The sequence below is a fragment of the Bos grunniens genome, chromosome 5 (genome assembly GCF_055505025.1).
Source record: "Bos grunniens cultivar Pamir isolate PY7600 chromosome 5, Bosgru_T2T1.0, whole genome shotgun sequence".
NCBI lineage: Eukaryota > Metazoa > Chordata > Mammalia > Artiodactyla > Bovidae > Bos > Bos grunniens.
Genome location: NC_141169.1, coordinates 108,868,054 through 108,883,522, shown reverse-complemented (window position 1 = coordinate 108,883,522; position 15,469 = coordinate 108,868,054). Strand labels below are relative to the sequence as shown.

Below are 15,469 nucleotides of genomic sequence, written 5' to 3'. Positions count from 1 at the left end.
CATCTCCCGGAGTTTACTCAAACTCATGTCCATTGAGTCGGTGATGCCATCCAACCATCTTGTCCTCTGCATCCCCTTCTCCTCCTGCCTTCAATCTTTCCCATCACCAGGGTCTTTTCCAATGAGTCAGTTCTTCACATCAGGTGGCCAAAGTACTGGAGCTTCAGCTTCAGCATCGGTCCTTCCAATGAACGCTCAGGACTGATCTCCTTTAGGATGGACTGGTTGGATCTCCTTGCTCTCCAAGGCACTCTCAAGAGTCTTCTCCAACACCACAGTTCAACACCAAAGCATCAATTCTTCAGTGCTCAGCTTTCTTTATAGTCCAACTCTCACATCCATACATGACTACTGGAAAAACCATAGCTTTGACTAGATGGACCTTTGTCACCAAAATAATATCTCTGCTTTTTAATATGCTGTCTAGGTTGGTTATAACTTTTCTTCCAAGGAGCGAGCATTTATTAATTTCATGGCTGCAGTCACCATCTGCAGTGATTTTGGAGCCCCCAAAATAAAGTCTCTCACTGTTTCCATTGTTTCTTTTTTTTTGTTTCCATTGTTTCTTATCCATTTGCCATGAAGTGATGGGACCAGATGCCATGATCTTAGTTTTCTGCATGTTGAGTTTTAAGCCAACATTTTCCACTCTCCTATTTCACTTTCATCAGGAGGCTCTTCAGTTCTTCTTTGTTTTCTGCCATAAGGGTGGTGTCATCTGCATATCTGAGGTTATTGAGATTTCTCCCAGCAATCTTGATTCCAGCTTGTGCTTCATCCAGTCCAGCATTTCTCATGACGTATTCTGCATATAAGTTAAATAAGCAGGGTGACAATAGACAGCCTTGATGTACTCCTTTCCCGATTTGGAACCAGTCTGTTGTTCCATATCCAGTTCTTACTGTTGTTTCCTGACCTGCATACAGATTTCTCAGGAGGTGGTCTGGTATTCCCATCTCTTTCAGAATTTTCCACAGTTTGTTGTGATCCACATAGTCAAAGGCTTTGGCATAGTCAATAAAGCAGAAGCAGATGTTTTTCTGGAACTCTCTCACTTTTTCGATGATCCAACAGATGTTGGCAATGATCTCTGGTTCCTCTGTCTTTTCTAAAACCAGCTTGACCATCTGGAAGTTCACGGTTCACATACTATTGAAGCCTGGCTTGGAGAATTTTGAGCATTACTTTCCTAGCATGTGAGATGAGTGCAACTGTGCAGTAGTTTGAGCATTCTTTGGCATTACCTTTCTTTGGGATTGGAATGAAAAAGCAAATAAAAATATAGGATGCAGAGTTAATTATTAATTTCAGGTAGGCAACCAATAATTTTGTAGTGTAAGGATAACCCAAATATTGCATGGGGCACAATTACACTACAAATTTAGTCTTTAATTATCAGAAATTCAAATTAACTGGTGTCCTGTTTTTTATCCAGCAACCTTAAATGTGTGGCTAGTGACATTGGACAATGCAGGTAAGAATGGACTGCCCTGAATTTCTTTAAAATTACTCAACGACTCCCACTGGATGATTTTAAGGAGGAAAAACGGTCATGGTCATATTTTGGCAAGAAAAAGTAACCTGACTTCTGAAAGAAAGCCATCAGATGAAAGGCCAGGACTACCAAAGCAATGAAATTCAATCCAACAATCATTTACTGGAAGCCTTCCACGTGCAGAAGAGATACTCAGCCATATGCACCAGTATAGCTGTACAACTGCCGAGACGCGTGTCCGCTGGATTTGGTTGGTGCCTGTTTTGGGGGATGTAAAGGGTCAACCTCAGAGGGAGCCATTGGATGGATAAGGTTGTTTGTTCAGTTGTGGTTTTTTGTTTTCCTTTGTCAAGATCTAACAAACTCTAATCTTCTTACCTTTTCTTCCTAGGGCTTGACATGTGTTATGAATAGGACTTTCAGACCCCTATACAGTATAGTTAAATCAAGGTGAGCATACTGGTGCATGCACACTCTGGGGAAAACCCCCACACTTTCCAAAAAGAGCACCAATGGATCCCTCAGACAGAAACTCCAAACCAGTGAATCACTATTCAATTCAAAAAGACATCTGTTGAGTGACTACTCTGATTCCGGGCTACGGGGTAAGTTCCCAGGTATTGCAGTCCATTGATTCTACTTCCTTAATTGACAAGGAACATGCAAATTTCCCCATCACACCCCAGACCTCGCTGGCCTGTACTCAGGCCACCTGGGCCAGGCTCTAGCCCATCAGCACTCTGGAAAGCTGCCAATTACACGATGGCCCTTCCCAAATCTCCGCTCCTAAGTGGGCTTCTCTTCATTTTTCCTTCATGACTGCTCTCTAAAATCATGACAGTCTGACACTTTCCCTAGATTTTGAACTTTGAACGTGGCTCACCACCTCGTGGTGGGTTAGCGAAGCTTCCAGCCGCCGAGGTGTTAGCTGCTGGTGGTTCACAGCTGAGCCCCCTCCGAAGGGTCAGGGAGGGTGAGGGAGCTGCCTCGCACAAGGTTCTACCCCTCTCTGGGGCGGCCAGCATGCAATGGCTGGTCACTGGGGATGCAAGGCCACACCGTGTTTTACTGGAGACAACTCTGTACTGTTGTCCAGCCACCGTGGGCTCAGCAGAGGCCCTGGTGCTGCAGCATGCAAACTCACCTCCTCCCCTTACGGCCGTTCACATGTCGTTCCTGAGAGGACACTCCACCTCCCAAACAACAACAAGAACAACAAAAATAACTGGGACTTCCCTGGTGATCCAGTGGCTGGGACTTCACCTTCCAACTCAGGGTGTACGGGTTCAATCCCTGGTTGGGGAACTAAGATCCCACATGCCCCATGGCTAAAAAATAAAATAAAACAGAAGCAATATTGTAAGATATTCAATGAAGACTTTAAAAATAGTCCACATCAAAATAAAACTTCAAAAATAAAGACAACCCCAACACCCTGCATGCATGTCTCCTCCTAGGAGTCTGTTTCAGGGGAGACTTACCAAAGACATAGGTTGTTGAAATATCTCTTAAGTAAACTTCCAGTTTCTTAGGACAAACTTCTTGCTTTGTTCAGCCTGGCTTTTTCTACTGCTTGGGGAAAAACATGGCCTGGACTGCCTTCTTCCAGACAGATGGGCACACTTCAGAGAGGCTGAAGACCAAGCAGTTTCTGGAATCAGAGCAACCATCCAGGGTTGGTTGGTTTATGTGGGATGAGCAGACTGGCAGGTGCCTGCAATTAATCTTCCTGTTATTCCTCACTAAGGTGCCGAGGACCCAGCAAGAGGTGTAGATGGCTAAATACCCTGACCTAATCCAGTCCTGGCTAACAAACCAGTCACTTGTTTCAGGGAAGACATCCCAGGAACTGATTTCACCCTCTGCTGGGAGAAAACTACCTCCACTTTCCTCCGGCAGATCTCTCCCTCACCCTCTCCTGACAGACCTTTCTCACAAGAATAAAAGCTGCTCTCTGGGGTCTTGGCAATGGACCTCATCACCTCTGATTCACATCCACCGAGTCCTGCGGAGCTGGACCAGCATCTCTCTCATCACCAGCGGTCCTTGTCTGTTTTATCACCGGCACTCATCTCCCCCCGGGCTCTGTGCCTTCCTGCGGCTTAGCTGGGAAATGAGGGTGGAGCGGAGGGCAGGGCTCATAGGTGTGCAGTTCCTCTGTGTACCACACTCTGTGCTGGGCCCTTCACACGCTCTCATTAAACCTCACTATATATGTGTGTGTGTGTGTGTGTGTGTGTGCGTGCATGTGTATAGTGTGTGCTCAGTCGTGTCTGACTCTTTTCAACCCCTTCCAGGCTCCTTTGTCCATGGGACTCTCCAGGCAGGAATATTTTCTACTCCAGTATGTGTGTATAACATGTACAATATATACGCCCTTTCCCCACCCCCAACACACAGTCAACACCAAGGTTCAAAGAGTGACATAATTTTGTTCTCTGAGATGTGTAACCTCTCCTCTAGGAAGTTGCTGGCTTAGCTAGGTTTCCATATGATTGTGAAGCAGTGTCCTAGGTTAATGCAACTCATGTCCGCATTGGTCAGACTTGGTCTGATGGTGGTCTGGAGGCAGATCTAGCCCTTTAGTACCCCCTGACTTTACTCTGAGATCCTTTACTGTCTAAACTGTCCTAATGCTGGCCATCAGAGGAGGCATGGGAAATTGGGAGGGTCTCCCACCAGCTGCCCAGCCTTCTTGTTGTATCACAGATTAATGAACTTATTTGATGAGTATCTACTGCACTGTTGCTGCCTTCAGTGTGCAGGGAGCATGGCTGGGGGATGCTGAGGCCCAGGAAGGAAGGGTGCAGACTTGGGTCAGACAACCTGAATGTGAATCCAGCCTCCATCACTCAGCAGCGTGACCTACTGAAGATCTATGTGTGTGCTGTGCGTGCTCAGTCCAACTCTTGGGACCCCATGGACCGTAGCCTACCAGGCTCCTCTGTCATGGGATTCTCCAGGCAAGAATGTTGGAGTGGGTTGCCATGCCCTTCTCCAGGGGCTCTTCCTGACCCAGGGATCAAACTCGTGTCTCTTGTATTTCCTGCATCAGCAGATGGATTCTTTACCGGTGTGCCACCTGGGAAGCCCAAAGATCTACTATACTAGATACTAATCTACTGTACTAGATGTTGTTAACCTTCTGGGTCCTCATGTTTCTCGCTTGTAAAGTGGAGATAACACACCTACCTCATAGGGTGGTGTCCTTGTAAAGAGAAGGATGGATCCTGATTCAGGAAACACATCATTTGGGAGAGGAGATAAGATGTGTGTGTGTACACAACTTGACACAAATTTAGAAGGTGATGGATGCTATGGTGGTAGGAATCACATGTGATGAAACTTAAGAGGAAGGAATGATTACTTCTCGGTGAGGAAATCAGAGAAGACGTCTTGCATAAATTAACATTCAAGATGATGGATGATATTCACACCAACCAATGTTAAACCCGTGAGTGGCAACCTTCTAATGGACCAGGAAGTACCACCCAAAGTTTAAAACAGCACCAGACTTCCCTGGTGGCTCAGTGGTAACGAATCCACCTGTCAATGCAGGGGACACAGGTTTGATCCTTGGTCCAGGAAGATTGCACACGCTGCAGGGAAACTGAACCTGTGCACCACAACTGCTGAGCCCACATGCTGCTACTAGGCCCATGCTCTAATGCCCTCCAGCCACAGCTACTGAGCCCATAGTGCTGCAACCACTGAAGCCCACACTCAGCAACAAGAGAAGCCACTGCAACGAGAAGCCCGTGCATCCCAACAAAGAGTAGCCCCCGCTCCCGCTTGTCACAACTAGAGAAAGCCTGCACATAGCGACAAAGACTCAGCACAGACAAAAATAATAAAACAAAAAACACCACCAAGTAACGGAGCCCTGGAACACTGCACCGTGAGGCCAGGTGCACACTGGGGGCGATGACATGCCTCTGAGATCAGATGCAGGTAACACACACCCAGTCCCCTGATCCTGCTGCCCAGATGGCTCCGTGGGTCATTCTGACCCCAGGCAAAGCATCTTCTGCCCAAGTGACTTCAGTCTGGGCAACACTCAAGACTTTACAGAGTTTATATGGTCTAGTTAGGAAAGTAAGATTCACATACAAAATGATTTTTATAACACTTATTGTTCTTTCTCATGTTTAGAAAAGCAATCCAATTTTACCCTAGAAAATACAGAAAATTAAAAAGAAAATCAAAATCATTCCAAGTTTCCCTGTCCTAGATTAACCACAGTTAACCGTGTGAAGCGTGCATTTTTTACCCACTCATCCTCCCTGCCCCCCACAGACAGCGCACTGCCCCTCCCCTCACCTCATGTTTGCTCAGGGGAGGGAGTTCCTGGGGATCATAAAATTCTCCTGTTTCCTCTTTCCCTTCTGGAGACTTCTGCAGAAATTTTAAATTGTTAAGTAGTCAAATTTATCAAGCATTTCTTCTACAGCTTCTGAATGTCATACGCTGCTTAAAATACTTTAGTCACCTGTATGAGCTTGCAAGCCTGCGGTAACAAAGTACCGTGGACAAGGTGGCTTAAACAATAGAAATTTATCTCCTCGCAGTTCTGGAGGCTGGAGGTCCAAGAACAAGGCATTATCAGGGTCGGTTTCTTCTAAGGCCTCTCTCCTTGGCTGTAAACAGCTAGCTGCCTTCTTCCCATGTCTTGTCTCTATGAGTGTCTATGTCCTAATCTCTTCTTATATGGACACCAGTTATATCAGATTGGGCTTCCCTGGTGGCTCAGTGGTAAAGAGTCTACATGCAATGCAGGAGACCAGGGTTCGATCCCTGGGTTGGGAAGATCCCCTGGAGGAGGGAATAGCAACCTACTCCAGTACTCTTGCCTGGAGACTCCCCATGGACAGAGGAGCCTGGTGGGCTACAGTCCACAGGGTCACACAGAGTCAGACATTACTGAGCAACTGAGTAGGAGCAGCAGCAACATATTGGATTAGAGCCCACTGCCTCAACCTTATTTTAAATTTAATTACCTTCCCTATCTCCCCAAACAGTCACGTTCTGAGATCCTGGGGGTTAGGACTTCAAAATATGAATACTGAGGAAATACAGTTCAGCCAATGATATCACCCAAGATTATTTTTTTTAATTCTCCCAATGTTTTACTTTTACAGTTTTATTTTTAGCATCTAAGTATTTGAAGGAGGAAATGGCAACCCACTCCAGTATTCTTGCCTGGAGAATCCCATGGACAGAGGACCCTGGCAAGCTATAGTCCACAAGGTTGCAAAGAGTCGGACACGACTGAAGCAATTTAACACTAACACATTTGACACATCTGGAATTTGTTTTGGTATATGAGGAATGAGGTAGGGATCCAGTTTTGTTTTTCTAGGGCTTCCCTGGGGCTCAGAGGTTAAAGCGTCTGCCTGCAATGCGGGAGGCATTGTTTTTCTAGATAGTATGTTAAATGTTTCAATTCCATTTATTAGTAATCTCCCCACACCCCAATCCTGAAATTCTATCTTTAGATGTAAATATCTACCTTTATCTTAAACACATACAGCCCACATGTATGTTTGTATCTATTTATGAATGGCTAGTTTATACCACTAATCGGTCTATACCTGTGTCACTGGCAAACTTTTAATAATGGTAATTTTATAATATATTTCAATCTTCTAGGGCTAATTTTACCCTATTTTTCTTTTTCAGAATTTTGTTACAATTTTTGCGCCTTTACTTTTCAGCATTTACTTTGGCATCACCTTCTCTGTACACCTTCGCTGTAAAAAAAGTTCTGAAAGCATTTTCATTGGAATAGCGTTCAGTGGCTCAGCAGTAAAGAATCCACCTACAACACAGGAGACATGGGTTTGATCCCTGGGTCAGGAAGATCCCCAGGAGAAGGAGATGGCAACCCACTCCAGTATTCTTGCCTGAGAAATCCCATGGACAGAGGAGCCTGGTGGGCTATTAAGTTAAATAGCCAGACATGACTTAGCTATTAAACTAAACACCAAATGTATAGATGAATGAGCAAGACCGTACATGTTTGTATAATGGAGGCTCTCCATGTCCATATCATTGCTTAGCATTGCTTATCCTTCTGTACTGCTTGAATTGTGAACCTTGTACATCTTATTCTTTTAATGACCAGGAAAATGTGTATTTCCACTCAAATAAAAACAGTAAAAAACGCAGTGGAGTAAACAATGACTAGCAAAGATAAATGTATCTGGAGGAGCCATTCTGGAACTCCTTGAGTTCTCAACCCCAAAATTACATCTTCTGTTCATGGCTGGGCTGAGCCTTGCTTTCTCAAGGTTAGCGCAACATAGATGCAGCAACACGTTTTGACACAGTGTGCACATTGCAACCATGAGAAATGTTGGTTCTCCCCTCTGCTGCAGCTCATTTCTGCAAATTTAAGAGACACGCCTCTCTCAAAGGTTGTCCAGGCTGAGGGAGGCCGACTGTGAACTTGGCCGGTTTATGCACATCCCCAGCCAAGGCCATCCTCGTGTGACGGCTCCCAAGAGGCTCGGGTTCCCAGCGACAAAGGAGTTGCTCCGGGCCTTCCTCCAGCCTCACCAGCAACCACCTGTCCTTCTCCCTCGAGCTCCAGTGTCCTGCCCGCCCCTGCCAAAGCGGGCCTGGCACACGGAGCCTCCTGTCTCTAACGCGGTGAGAAGGTCAACAAGGAGCCACGTTTCTCTTGAGACAGTGGTTTCCAAGATGTTGGCTTGGTTGCCAAGTAAAGGCCTACTGGTTCTCGTCATTTCTCCCTGCCCCCTCTTTCTTTCATCCATTCACTCCTGTTCCCCTCTCAGGTGGGTGGTGGGACGAGGAGTGTGAGTTCCATGGGCTCTTCTGACCAGCCGAGCTCCTGGTCGCTGCCTCGCTTCCCAGGATTTATGTCAAAGACACAGTGAGCGGCAGAGGGAGCTTCCGGGGGACGACGTGCTGCCAGGGAAAGAATCTTCCTGAGAATAAAGTCAAGACAGAAGAAAACAGAGCCCACAGACTCAGGGGGACAGTGGACACGAGCAATCCTTCTGACAGCGATGGACCCAGCTTCGCTGAAGATGATAACTCAGACCTACAGCCAAGAAACTGCTCCTCTGCTTTTGTCTTTTCTCACGAGGAAGCTGAAGTTGGTTTTTTTGTCACGTGCCAATGAAAGAGTCCTGCCTGATTAACGCCTGGGCTGAGGCTCTGAGATGTGCGTGAATGGAGAGCTGAGATGAGCTGATGGTACAGGGAAGATACAGACAAACGTGAGCACAGTAGAAACTGGACGCATCACTTCGGTTTTTGTCGTTTGTTTTGTTGTTGGGTTTTTGTTTTTGTTTTTACTGTTCCATGTCCTTTTATTACAATCCTGTCCTTGTGTTTCAAAATGAATGGCTATTTAACACACAACCCGAAGCACTCCTAGAATGGATCTGACCTTCCCATTTCTTTCTCAATATATTGAATCAAAAGGAAAAAAAAAAATCTTCAGAAAAAAAAAAAAATCACCAGGTTTGGTACATCCCAGAAAAAGCACCTTTACTAAACAACAGGAAACAAAAATATGCCAGGAATCTGACCAAACAGACAAAGCAGCAGGTGAGATTCCTGACAGGAAAGGATGACTCCCGGTGGAACATAAATAGGTCCCCTCAAAGTACACATATTTCACGTGAGTGGACACATCGCTTTCAGTGAGAACTGATCAACATTTTCCGGGGTCTGAACAAGCACGTGAACTGAAGAAGCCACTCCTTCTAATCCCACTCCCTCTTAAGTAAGTGTTAGTCGCTCAGTCATACCCGACTCTTTGCGACCCCGTGGACTGCAGCCTACCAGGCTTCTCTGTCCATGGGATTTTCCAGGCAAGGATACTGGAGTGGGCTGACATTTACTTCTCCAGGGGATCTTCCCAACCCAGGGATCAAACCCAGGTCTCCTGTACTGCAGGCAGATTCTTTACTGACTGAGCTACAAGGGAAGCCCACTCCCTCTTAGCCACCACCCAAATACCATCACCACACTCTGACTGTTTCTACAACATACACACACCAACCGTTGCCTGCAACCTCCAGCAAGGAGAGCAAGGAAGCAAAGAAAGCCGTGTGTACATCCACCAACCCGCTGATAGTAAGACTGGTGTTGCTCCTGAATCTCAGCAAGCTCCGGGAGATGGTGAAGGACAGGCGAGCCTGGTGTGCTGCAGTCCAGGGGGTCGCAAAGACTCAGACACAACTGAGCGAGTCCACAACAACAGTAACCAAGGTGAAGGGCACACTGTCCTAGTAAGTGATCACACACAAATACTGATGTGTAAGGCCCTAGGAGAAAAACTGTGGTGCTTTCAGAAGAGTGGAAAACACTGATCCTTCTTTCAGAGAGTTTATAAGGTTCATGGGGAAATAAAGCCTAAATAGTGTGTGTTCAGTCACTTCAGACTCTTTTGGGGCCCGTAGCCCGCTGGCTCCTCTGTCCATGGGATTTCCCAGGAAAGAATACTGCAGCGGGTTGCTATTTCCTTCTCCAGAAGATCTTCCCAACTGGGGATCGAACCCTCATCTCCTTCATGTCCTGCATTGCAGACAGATTCTTTACTGCTAAGCCACTGGGAAAGCCCAAAATAATGTATATAGAGAGTTATTTAAAAAAAAAAATACAAGTGTTTGGGAAACCGCTTGGCAGTTCCTAAAAAAGTTAAACATGGGAGTTACCATTCTATTCCTAGGTATTTACCCAAGAGAAAAGAAAACATAAAACTTACATATAAATGTTCTGTTCTGCTGCTGCTGCTGCTAAGTTGCTTCAGTCATGTCCAACTCTGTGCAACCCCATAGACAGCAGCCCACCAGGCTCTGCCATCCCTATTTGCAATAGCCAAAAGGTAGAAACAAACCAAATGTCCCTCAACTGAGGAATGGATAAACAAATGGAATACTATTCAGCCATAACAAGGAATAAAGTATTATGGAACAATAGTAAATATATGTCTGGTCCCTGTCCCTGATTCCTGGCATGGAGCTCCTAAAGTCCTGGGATTTCCTAAGTGATAGGAGAGTCTTCTGTTATTGATAACCATCGCTTTTCAATCACATTTGGGTCTATGCTAATGAGCTGACTCTTGGCGGCTCTTAGGTGGCTTCAGGATGGGAGCTGGCAGCAGGAAAGACCAAGCTATGGTGAGAGGGTTGCAGCTTTCAGGTCCATGCCCAACATCAAGAAGGGAAGAAGGGCAGGAGACTGAGTTCAATGACCGACGGCTAATGATTGAATCAATCGCATCATCAACTCCCCCAAACCCCCTAAATAATGGGGTTCAGAGAGCTTCTGGGTTGATGGAGACATCAAAGTGCTGGCAGAGGGTGTGCCCTGAGAGGCCTCACCACACTTCACCGCCTGCACCTCTTCCATGTCTGTGCCGACAACAAACTAGTATGTCAAGCGGTCTCCCGATTTTCGAGCTGGAGTCATCCCAGTGAGGTATCAAACTTAAGTGGGGGAAGGGGTCATAGGACCCTCTGAATTTGCAGCTGCCTGGACAGAAATGTGCAGCTTGTTTCTCATGTGGGGGCAGTCTTGTGGGACTGAGTACTTCATCTGTGGTGTCTGAGCTAACTCCAGGAGTTAGTGCAATAACTGAATAAAATTGTTGGGCAACCAGCTGGTGGCAAAGAATTGGCTGGTGTCAGGAAGTAAGAACTCAGAAGTACTGACCCAGGCTATGACGTAGATGAACCCTGAAACCATTAGGCTAAGTGAGAGAATCCAGACACAAAAGGTCACATACGGTTCCATTAATAGTAGGCGTCCAGAATGGGCCAATTTATGAGACAGAGAGTGGACTAGTGGTTGGTGGGGATCTGAGAGTGATGGGTTATGGACACGGGTTTCTGTTTGGAGAGATGAGAAGATTTGGGAGTTAGATGGTGGAGACGATTGTACAACTTTGTGAATATACTGAAAAACCACTAAATTGTACATTTTAAAAATAAATAAGGAATGGGACTGCCCTGGAAGTCCAGTGGTTAGGACTCCAAACTTCCAGCGCAGGGGCATGGGTTCGATCCTTGGTCAAGGAACTAAGATCCTGCATGCCACATGGCGCGGCCACCAAGTAAGAAATAAATAAGGAAATAAACCTTTGATTAGAAAACCAAAAGGCTGGCATGTAACCCAGTTACACAGGCGGAGTTATCACACCGGCGGCCTCTGCACAGAACGATGCCCTGGGCGGAGGCGCTATAAGGACAGACCAGGGAAATTACAGCTTCCGGTCAACTGACCGTGACTTCAGAACAGCTGATTCCATAAGAGCGGCTATTTTCAGGCTATCGCCTTTGCTGAGCCTGATACAGAAACCAAGTGTTTCTATCTTGATCACAGAGCCATACCCTTCCTTGCTGACTCTTAACATTTACTTTCCTTTTGTCTTGTATCACTGCTTACAAGAAATCATTTGTTTCTGATTTAAAAAAAAAAAAAGAAGAAGAAGAAGACCTATCAGAAGACTAGGGCTACTGTGTTAGCCTGTGTTCTTCCTGGAAAGCAAGGATTGAGACCAAAGTCTGAGTAGAAGCGTTGGTGGTAGGGGGTGGGGGTAGGTGGGCAGGAACTGGGGACGGTGAGACAGGAAAGGAGGAAAACCAATACAAAGGTGTATTTTTGGGAAGACTGTTGTAGGGAACTGAGGCTTCGTGTCCTTAGCACTTTCCAAGGAGCCGTGCTGAAGGGCCTCAGAATCATCCACCCCCTTCGCTCAGGAAGGACTGCTTCCTGATCCCATGGGTCAAGGTTCGCCCCATGGGGCACCGACTCACCTGCACTCCCAGGCAGTGTGTGCCTGAGCACCGAGGGGATTCTGTGGGTATCCCCAATCTCAGTCCCCGAGAACTGTGCCCAAGAAGAGCCAGTGGCTTCTCCACAGGACTCACACCATTGGCCCCCCTGGTTCTTGGGACCTCAGATTTGGATGGAGCTGTTGCACCAGCTCTCTGGGGCCTCCATCTTGCAGACGTCAGACGGCGAGACTTCTCAGCCTGACCTTGCATTAGAGGACACTGGATGCATGTACGGAGAAGGTGATGGCATCCCATTCCAGTACTCTTGCCTGGAGAATCCATGGACGGAGGAGCCTGGTAGGCTGCAGTGTAAAGTCATGCCTAACATAGATCCTTGGAGAAGGCAATGGCACCCCACTCCAGTACTCTTGCCTGGAGAATCCATGGACGGAAGAGCCTGGTGGGCTGCAGTGTAAAGTCATGCCTAATGTGGATCCTTGGAGAAGGCAATGGCACCCCACTCCAGTACTCTTGCCTGGAAAAATCCCATGGATGGAGGAGCCTGGTAGGCTGTAGTGTAAAGTCATGCCTAACGTGGATCCTTAGCCTGACATTCAGTGAATCATAATGAGCTGTCCAAGAGATCATGGGAGCCTCTTCCTTGGTCTCCTAGATCGCTCCTCTGGGGACAGTTGGGTACCACATCGTGAGGACACTTGAGAATCCTTACAGAGAAAACCAAAGAGGAGCTAAGGTTTCCTGCCAGCATCAGTCTGCCAGCTACAGAGAAGATGTAGTCTAGGAAGTGAGTCCTCATCAAACACTGTGAAAAATAAACTTCTATAGTTTGTGAGAAAAATAACTGGGGCCCTGGAGTAAAAAGTGCCAATTGATAATTTTTTAAAAATTAAAACACCTTAACTTTACACACTGCTAATGTCAAATACATTTCAATTTAAAAATCCACACAAGGGACTTGCCCAGGGGTCCAGTGGCTAAGACTCCACACTCCCAATGCAGGGGGCCCAGGTTCAACCCCTGGTCGGGGAACTAGATCCACATGCTGCAACTAAAAAGAGATCTCACAAACTGCAGCAAAGACCTGGTGCAGCCAAATAAGTAAGTAACTAGATAAAACATTAAAATAATAATCATAATGACTACTTTTTTAAAAATAAAAATTCATGCAAAAAAATATAGGCCATGAAAGCTAAGAGTCTGATACAGGACGAAATTGTTTCAGGATGAAGAAGTAGGGCATCATGGAAGAGGTGAGACTTAGATCTGTAATATTAACACAGATCCACAGAAGAGTTATCTGGTTTCAATATTGTATTTACCTAAATGTAATATATTTTGCTCATCGACTGCTTACAGTTTAAGTAATCCCCACTTTCCTTACCTTAGCAGGGAACTTAAAAATATGTAAACATAAAAGAAAATAAGAAATGGGAAGGATAGTCTTTCCAACAAATGGTGCTGGGAAGTCTAAATAGTCACATGCCTGAAATTGGCTCCTTTCCTTACTCCATACACAAAACTAACTCAAAATAGATGGAAGACCTAAACATAAGTGCTGAAACTGTAAACCTCTTAGAGGAAAACATAGGGGAAGTTCTCATGACATTGGATCTGACAGTGACTTGGCACCTGACAACAAAAGCAGAAGCAACAAAAGAAGTTAATAAATTGGATTTGATAAAAATTAAGGACATTTGTGCGTGCTCGCTTCAGCAGCACATATACTAAAATTGGAACGATATAGAGAAGATTAGCATGGCCCCTGTGCAAGGATGACAGGCAAATTCGTGAAGCGTTTCGTATTTTTGGTAGAAAAAACGGTTCAGTGTTTCAAAGGACAGATGTGAATATAACTGTGACTTGAAATAGTGGCAGATGAATACGTAGCTTATCACTGATTCAGAATAAAAGTTATTTTTCAGAAACAAACAAACAAAGGAACATTTGTGCATCCAAGAATACTATCAAGAGAATGAAAAGACAGACTACAGAATGGGGGGAAGGACTTCCCTGGGGGGTCCAGTAGCTAAGAGTCTGAGCTCCCAGTGCAGGGGCCCCGGCTTTGAACCCTGGTCACAGAACTATATTCCATATGCTGCAACTAGGAGTCTCATGGCCCTACTAAAGATTTCACTTACCGCAACTAAGATCCAGTGCAGCCAAACAAACAAACATTTAAAAAAACATGGGGTGGGGGAGATATTTTCACATCATATATCAGATAAGGAATCAGTATCCAGAAGATATAAAGAATGACTACAATTCAATAACAAACAAACAAAAAAATACCACTCAATATAAAAATGAGCAGAAGGCTTGAATAGATATTTCTCCAAAGTATATACTCAGATGACTAGTAAGCACATAAAAAGATGATCAAATCACTAGTCATTAGGGAAAAACAAATCAAGACCACAATCAGATATCACTTCACAGCCACTGGAATGGTTATTATACGTAACGTATTCTTTTAAAAAACGAAAGTAACAAATGTTGGTAAGGACGTGGAGAAATTCAAACACTTGTGCATTGCTGATGGGAATGTAAAATAGTGCAGCCCTCATGGAAAACAGTCTGACAGTTCCTCAAAAGCTAAACATAGTACGACCATATGATCCAGTCATTCCACTTCTGGGTATACACCCAAAGGAATTGAAAGCAGGAACTCAGACAGATATGTTGCACCCATGTTCATGGCAGCATCACTCACCGTAGTCAAAAGGAGCTCCACAGACGGATGGAGAAACAAAACGTGGTCCATCCATACACAGGAATACTGCTGCTGCTGCCAAGTCGCGTCAGTCGTGTCCGACTCTGTGCGACCCCATAGACGGCAGCCCACCAGGCTCCCCCGTCCCTGGGATTCTCCAGGCAAGAACACTGGAGTGGGTTGCCATTTCCTTCTCCAGTGCATGAAAGTGAAAAGTGAAAGTGAAGTCGCTCAGTCGTGTCCGACTCTTAGCGACTCCATGGACTGCAGCCTACCAGGCTTCTCCGTCCATGGCATTTTCCAGGCAAGAATACTGGAGTGGGGTGCCATTTCCTTCTCCAACACAGGAATATTATTCAGTCCTAAATAGGAAGGAGATCCTGGTGCTGGCAACAACAAGGATGAACCTTGAAGAAGTTGACTATGTAAACTAAGCCAGAAGCAAAAGAATGAATGTGCTTGTATAAGTTACTTGAAGTAGACACATTC

General features: G+C 45.6%; 1 non-coding gene across 1 annotated transcript; it reads left to right on the top strand.

Annotated features, from left to right (window-relative positions):
• The first annotated feature begins 13,970 nt into the window (after positions 1-13,970).
• LOC147372986 (U6 spliceosomal RNA) lies at positions 13,971-14,077 on the top strand. Its single transcript, XR_015164996.1, has one exon. It is a non-coding gene; the product is annotated as a U6 spliceosomal RNA (small nuclear RNA).
• The last annotated feature ends 1,392 nt before the right edge of the window (positions 14,078-15,469 follow it).